The sequence below is a fragment of the Ammospiza caudacuta genome, chromosome 1, assembly GCF_027887145.1.
Source record: "Ammospiza caudacuta isolate bAmmCau1 chromosome 1, bAmmCau1.pri, whole genome shotgun sequence".
NCBI classification, from domain to species: domain Eukaryota; kingdom Metazoa; phylum Chordata; class Aves; order Passeriformes; family Passerellidae; genus Ammospiza; species Ammospiza caudacuta.
In genome coordinates, this window is record NC_080593.1 from 57,263,739 (window position 1) to 57,272,244 (window position 8,506).

Below are 8,506 nucleotides of genomic sequence, written 5' to 3' on the forward strand. Positions count from 1 at the left end.
GAGTTCTGCCTTTCAGTCACTTCAGCAGCTACTGCTGCATCTCCATTGTGATACCTTGAGTCTCCTCATGCACTATCTTGGCTGTAGTTTGTTGCCTAGTTGAGGAGCTTCAACCAACCACATCTTGTATACAGAGCCTCAGGAGCAGGAAAAGTTACAAATGTTTTCCTGTTGCCCTTAAATTCTTCTCTTTCTAGCATATGCAATTTGAAATTTTTGTCTTTGTGACAGGGAGGACCCTGCTAAACCTCTACCACTAGCAAACATTCTGTTGAAATTAAAAGATGCAGTTATTTCCAGTAGTAAACACAAGAATGCAGTGAATATAACTGAAGGTACAGAGTGGAGTAACAGGAAACTAAAACAACATAGAAACTAATCTGCTATTACTTAATAGATTTGTGCTTGCAAATTACCTTGGGCAAGAAATCTAAACTGAGTTAATAATATAAAAATGCATGTGCTTCTATAAGATATTTTCAAATGTCCTTCAACAGATTATGTATATGATTTCCACTGAAATTAAGTGAATTGAATTCCTAACCTTGTTTGGTATTTCTGAATCCCATACTCGATTATCTAGTGCATACCACTTTCAAAAATATGAGCATGGAGAATAGTTTGAATACCCCTTTGGCTCATTAAGTCAACACCTACTTAATTAATCCTCTACCTAGCCTTTGCTTCAAAAAAGTACAACAAATCCAAGTGTCTTTAGTATTCTACATTTCCAGCTTCAAATTGGAAGAATGCACAAGAAGAAAAGCTTACTTAACAAATTTCTGGCACCTTTGCAATGATTATGGTACTTACTTCACATGTCTTTTTTTAGGGTACATGCAATTTTTTTTCCAGGAGAAAACTGTTCAGTCAAACATTTTTCCTTGAATGATAGCAGTAAGAGCCTGAGACGAGAGATGTGGGACTCCAGGCAGCTCTTCAAAATGCAGCTTATTGTATCCAAGATGTTACAGCAGTCCAGGGTCCTGGGTGACAGAGCCACACCTACAGCTGCCAGCTCTAGCTGTAGACAAGCCTGAAGACCCTTTAATTTGGTTACAGTGCATTGTATATTTTTCTTTGCTGAGCATCTTAATACATAATCAGGCAATCAATACCTTTACTATTACCTACAGCCTATCATAAACTATTATCGTTACCATATTATGGTCAATACTATCCAATCACATGAGTTAGTATGTTACACTTTATGCTTAAAGTTGTTGTTCAGTTTTGTTGCAGTGGAAAATTCTTAAAACCTTTTTTCTACTTGCCACATCAACATGTCTTGATTCCCTGTGGTATCTTTCTGCTTGGTAAAAACATCCTTTTTTTGTGGTAAGCTTATCCTTTGCTCTAAGTCATAAAATCTCTTTCCAACTCAACATAACCTTTGCTTTCTTAGTTGTCCAGTAAGACTGGTTCAGAAATCCTTAATTTGCACATCTATTATTCTTCAATATCCAAACTTGCTTCCATCTCTATTTCATTCTCAGGTTTTATATTCAGAGAGCTTTCTGCCAAGCATACATATCTGTGAAACTTTCGTATCAAACTTTCATCTTCCTCAACAGATAGGAAAAATATTTTATATTGGCTTTCTCATTAGCTTTAATTTTCTTGTTATGCAAAAGAAACACTCTGAAATTCTACTTTTAAATTCTTTTAATCAGTATTTGGTTTGGAAAGATATGCAATTAAGACTAAGCACTTCTTTACTATTTTTTCAGGGCCATTAAGCTAATTATTACTCAAATCTCAAATTGTGTTAAATTTACCCCAAATTCAATTTCAATTAGTACCAGAGTAATTATTCTTATTCATGGACTGTTTATTGAACAGTGAGTAGATATGAACATATCTTATGGGAAGTGGCTTCTTTTAAGGTTATGATGTTAATGTTTTGATTGAAAGTGCAGTCATGGTCCATTTGGACCTCTCCAATTTATACTCTGTGCATATGTGTACTCTGTGATTTAAACTGTATTTCATGAAGTCTTTAAGAAACACAGGAACTAAACATGATAAACAGTGGCTCAATTTCCTTTTCTCAGAGCAGTATATCACATGAATTCACTTATTCACCATTTCAAGTCATAGGGTTTCATAACTTGCAACCCATAACCCTTAAGATCATGTGGGAAAAAAAAAGGCACGATTTACCTAGCTGTGAGAATGTTCATGTATCTGAACATGGTGTTCATGAGAGAAGGGTGAGAATGTTCATCCTTCCATCCTCATCACAATATCCTCTGGATGACACCAGGAAGCACAAAAGCCTTAGTAGTCTAGCTGCTGTTAGATCCACTTCAAAAGCTTTCTGGGCTAGCTGGCATTTTACACCTTCCAGTTTAGAGGACTGGTATCTACCATTTCCATAAGTTAGTGGATTGTGATGACACTCTCAGGGAAAACATAATTTCCAGAGGAGACAACAATCTTGCAGGAGACAATTGCTGCATAACAGCCTTGTAACTCTTTCTGGCCATCTGTCCTGCCTATATGATGCTCCTACTTTGACCTAGTGGCACTGTTCCTGGTATCCACTGGGCAAGAGCTAGTTTAGCCAAAATCTAAGCAGCTGTTGAGCAAAAATTCACAAATGCTCAATAGGCCATTTCGGTGTTTAGGCCATTCAGTCATTGGAGCGGGGAGAGTAAGTCACCTAAAAATAACTTATAGTCAGACAGCAAATTTCTCACAAATAGGAACTGTGTTAAGAAAATGGTAGAGTAGAACTTAAAAGTTCTGTATCCTCCTTTGCCTTCTTATTGGGGTTAAAGGCTAAAAGGAACCTAATCCTTTACTAGGGGTGAGGAAGGAGTTAGAATGGTATTTAATCCATATTTTAAGTCATTGCTTTAGAAGCTATAATTCTTACAGATTCCAGAGAACCTTAGATGGATTTACTTTCAGATTTGCAGTTTTAATTTAGCAGTTTTGAAGTATAGATCAGTTTTTCTTGAAATTAGAAGTTGCAGTGGTTCTATCAAACAAAGAAAGTTTTAATGTCTAAAAATTATTTACTTTGACTTTCTCTGAAAGAGTAGGAATATTTTTAATATTTTTAGCAATATTAATTAGAATATGTACTACATTTAATGCTGTTCAGCAATTAAAATATATCACAAATCTCAGGATGGTCTAGCATCATATTGTCTCCAATACACTAAGAAAATGGCTGCAGCCCTTGCCTTTCCTACTTTACATGGGTCAGCATTACCCACAGGGCAAACATGAAGCAAGACCCCCCATTAAAGAAGGTGGTATTCTAAATCGCTCAGAGGCACTCTGAACTATAAAATTAAGAGTGTCCTTACTATTTGTACACATTGTATAATAATCTAGTTGGGTTTTTTCTTGCAGATTAGTAATTAAAATATAATTCTGAAGTTTGCTAAGGGAAATTAAATAAACTTCAAAAAGCACATACTACATCTGCCTCCTCATTGACTTCTCATGCTAGGAAGAAAAAAAACCAAAGCCACCTTGTGACATGAATCTAAGCATCCCACAAATTTTTAAAAATATTTTTGTGAGAATTTTCTATAATATCTTGTGTAGATTTAGTTTCTGTAAATTTCTGGTTGGTTCATAGTCCAAACACATTCAAAAATATAAAGCTTTATTTTCAATCAAAACAGGTAAGTGTGGCCTCTGGAATCAGACAAATACCAGCAAATAAGGGATATACTTTTTCCACTTGGCCTTTTCTTGATCTAGCCTGATTGGCATGCAGGGTTGGAGATTGAAATGTTGTGATTTATGACTTAAATATCTTCATGAAGGACTTTTGCCTATTATAGCAAAACTGTATAACAGAAGCTGAATACCACTAATCCCTGAGTAAGGCCTTACACTGCTCATTGATTAAGATAAAGTGACTTAGGTCTGGGATGGGGAAAGAGGGATCAAGCTTGGCAACCCCAAGGTGGAGAACACAGCCCCAGGGCTATCAGCTGCCAGACTTGAACAGACCCCTACACCAAAGGAGGGGGCGAGGAAAGGTTTTAGCTTTTCTTCATAGGTCTTACATTCTAGACCAGCTATCAGCTCCACTGCCCTTCTCTGGAAACACTCCAGCACCTCAGTGTGCTTTTTGCAATATGCACCCAAAACTGGACAGAGTACTCAAGGTGCTGCCTAACCAGTCTGAGTACAGAAGAATCACTTCTTTGGACTTGCTGACACAGGTCAGGATGTCATCAATATTCTCAGCCACCTGGGCATACACTGGCTCACATTCAGCTGGCTGCCAACCAGAACCCCCATATCCTTTTATGATAGACATCTTTCCAGCTACTCTTCCCTAAGCCGGTAACACTCATGAAGTTGTTGTGGATAAAGTGTAGGACCTAGCACTTGTCTTGTTAAACTTCACATCATTGGTCTCAGCCCTTTAATCCAGCCTGTCCAGATGCCTCTGCAGAACCTTCCTACAGCAGATCAACACTCTCATCCAGTTTGGTGTCATCTGCAAATTTACTCAGTCCCCTCATTGCTGGGGGCGGGAGGGGGAATCTGTTGATCTGTTCAATAGATCATCAATATTGAACAGGACTGGAAGATATTGAACAGGACTGCAAAGTCACATACATTTCTGATTTCACAGTGAATACTGGATAGGAAAATTCTCAGTGTCTAAAGAAATCACACACACAAACACTAGTCAAAAAACATGAAGATAATAAATATAAGTCTTCAGTAAGTGAAATTTCCTTGAGGATAGGGAAGTAGTAGTAGTAGTAGTAGTAGTATTAGGACCAAAAATCAATACTATAAACACTTAACTTTAATAAACCATCTTTGCTTTGCTAGATCTTCAGTAAAGTAAGGCATCATTTTTTAAAAATGTGTGCCAGAACACACAATTTCAATTGATTTTGACACTTGAAAGTTATTTACTGAAATCCCTTAGATGCTTTTGAAATCCATACCTACAAGTCACCATACTCTTGTTTCTTCTGTCCTCCCTTCCCTTAGTACCTCTAACAAAGCCAAAATTATCTTTCCACCAAAGCTAAAATGAATTTATATCTGATGTACTGCAATTAGTGGCAGACATTCTAATACAAATGAATGCCAAAGCTTTTACTTTATTCCATCACTTTAAAGAGTTTTCTTTAATATATAGGTATATAAATTTATCGCTGTCAAGACAGTCATAACAAACTGAAGAACAAACTGTATTTGAGAAGGCTTCTTTATATTTATTTTACAGCATATTGTCTTTTTATACTCTTTCACAAAGTTTATAATTATTCATTGGTCAGAGTAAATCAGCATAGTATTCATTGGAGCAAGGTGGCTTGCCCCTTGTTTATCTCTCTCTCCTTCGTTTCCATGCTGACAGCCTTGGTAAAGCTCCTTTCAGGAGCAAAGGTGACTCTTATCAGCTCCTCTCTTTCACTAACTCTTTCTGACTCAGAGAACAGCTGTGAGTGCCTTCCACATAAATTTATTTTTAAACATATCACTTTTCCATCACAGTAGATATATGAATGACACACACACAAGAAAAAATAAGTACTAGTAATTCTTCTGTAATTAACAGTACTATGGGATGAGATGTCTACCACCTACAGAAGCTGCTATCATAATTTTCATGTCACTTGATGCAAGCTTTCAGCAAGTTAAAAATTACGTATTTTTAAGGTGTGTCTGTCTTCAGTAGCAAATGTAAATGCAGACTAAATCCACCAGTCTTTTCAAGCTTTCCATTCACTTATTGGTGATAAATGCTATTTTTTCTTTCTTATTATTTTAACTTGATTTCTCTTATTACAAATACCTGATTATAGGTGAATGTAGAAGTTAATCACCACCACAAATTTGGCCAATTTTCTAATCAAGATATATTCAACTGATAATTTACACCTTTGCGTATGTCTATACTTAGACAAGTGAGAGCAGACATTGTCATAGGTTGAAAGTGGCTCAAAATCACAAGATATTACTTGGGGAGGCAGCAGATGGGCATTAGATATAAAAAACAGCCATGTTCTTAAAGCATTGACTTAAATCTCAGGAATTCCAGGCTTCTGTCACAGATACCATATGAAGTATTGGGAAGTTCACATGATGTCTCTTGAATTTTCTTTTGAGATCAAATGGAATAGTCTTCTAATCCATGAATCTTCCCCTTTCTCCCAAATCATTAAAAAAAAATCAACTAGAAGCTGAGGACAATGAAACTGGAGTTACAAAAAACTTTTTCAGTTCAGAGTTTCAAAATTTCTTAGAGTTTTGTAGGGTTTTTTTTGTTTGTTTGATTTGGTTTGTTTTTTTTCTTTTAATTTCAAATAGCATATTTTAGATTTTTTATTTCAGACAGAAAACAATGCCTTAATACTACAAAAAAGGCTATCCTTGTTAAGTTCCCAACTCAATCAAATCTTGGGGATACTGACAAGCTCATGACATACCTTTTTCTTGATAAATTTCTTACCCAATTTCCATATCAACGAAATTCTATTGAGTTTGCTATAACTTGGAATGAATAACCTAACTCTAAAGGCATCCACAAACCTCCAGACAATTCAAATAAACCAGAGTTCACAAGGTAAACTTCATATTCTCATTACCAGGTAATTAACTTCCCACACATCATTGTTGGACATTGCCGTCACACAGATACTTTTTTTTTAATACAAAGATTTCAGAAGTTAACATTCTGTCTTATTCCCAATAACAAACTTGGGGAAGTCTTCAAACTAATGTGCTGTTTCCTCTTTCTTTAAATATTTACCAAGGTGTCATGATCTGGTTTAAACCCAGAAGAGTAAAGAAAATTAAGTCTCTGTGTATAAAATGGAAAGAACTTTGAAGGTTCAAAATATACCCAAAAATGAGATTCAAACCAAACGAGGTTAGATGTTGGTGCCAAAAAATTGATGTATTTAATAGCAAAAGAGGCAAAGGGAGGGAGGGAGGGAGGGAGGGAGGGAGGTGGGGGGCACATGTCAGAGACTGAAATAGTTCATGCCTCAAGCATTGATATAAAGTTTTGCTCATTATAACAAAAACTCTATAAAGAAGCTACAACTACAGAAGAGTCCCTGAAGATGCCTGACTGGAACTTTGGACTGTAAGTCAAATTAGATAAAGGGAAAACCCATTATTCAGTCACCTGAAACAAACAAGTAAATAAGGAAAAGAATGGGCCAAACCCAGCAGCCCTGCTAAGAATATTTAGCTTGCTTTGGTGTGGGGGAGGCCATAGCTCACAGACCCATTTGCTGGGAGCAAATTTGCAGATTTCCCCCCCAGCTGAGGTGGAGGGAGGAAATTTTGCAGCATTGTAACCTGTGAAGCCATCCCTCCCTAAAATAACTGGCTGTGGGACCCCCAATACCAGGAAGGCCACATCCACACGACATTCAGGTGAGAAGCAGCTGAGCGGGTGCCTTAATCCATCAAAGGTCCCCCAAAGTGCTCCCCAGAGTCATTCCTAAAACCTTGCACCACAGGACTGCACATGATGCAACTAACCCAGAATCTGTTGTAAGAGACAATCATCAGCTTCTTCCTCAAATTACCATGCTTTATGAATGAAAGTTATGTGGTAATTCCCACAGGAGCTACTGGAATATCATGAAAACACAAGAATTTTTTATTATAGGTAAAGACAGAAGCGGAGGTGCCTGGATTTTCCTACCTGACCTGAGCATATATTAACCCATCAGATTCTATGCTTTTCAAGGTGACCTTCCACCAAGAAGATCAGCTGGAGAGGATCAATGGAACATCATTGGGATCCATGGAGTGGATAGTTATTGTCCTTATTCTGTCCTTGTACTCTCTTTCTGTCTACCCCCCCACACCAAATTTCTGTTTCTTTCTCTCTCACTCTCTCTACCATATTTAATAAAATCCATACGATTGTCTTTTGCTTTTGTAAATTATTTTGATGTAGTACAGTTTGTAATCTCTTTTGATATAGTATCATTTGTCAGCCTCTTATGGTTAATACCCTAATCCCTGTGTAGATTGTATATCTTAGTGTCATAAATATATATTATAGTTTAGGCTTTCACAAAATATTAAAATAGAGGATGTGTACTGTCTACTATAACATTGACTTTTACAGAAGTAATGGCAGTTGTGGAATAATAACTAATGCCTTTATTTTTGTAACCATCTGACAATAGTGAAATAGCTAATGTTGATTGAAAGTACTTGTAAAAATGGCTAGAACATCTGTATGATAAGATAACCTTGAAAAGAACCAGAGAAATAACATTGAAAGCACAAGAAAGAATCTACTACTGACCCTTCGGCTATCAATAACTGTCAAACCACAGACCAGGGGCCCTTGCGAGGAAATAAAATACAAGACTCTCAGAATCACATCTGCATTGTGGCACATACTCTAAGATGAAGTCAGGGGGGTCTAATGAAGATAAAAATTCTCAGAACATGTAAACTCAAAGGAATGTCTGTATATGTATAATCTTCATTAATACACGTTTGACCCATGCAATAAGAAAGCATATATGAAGAGTTG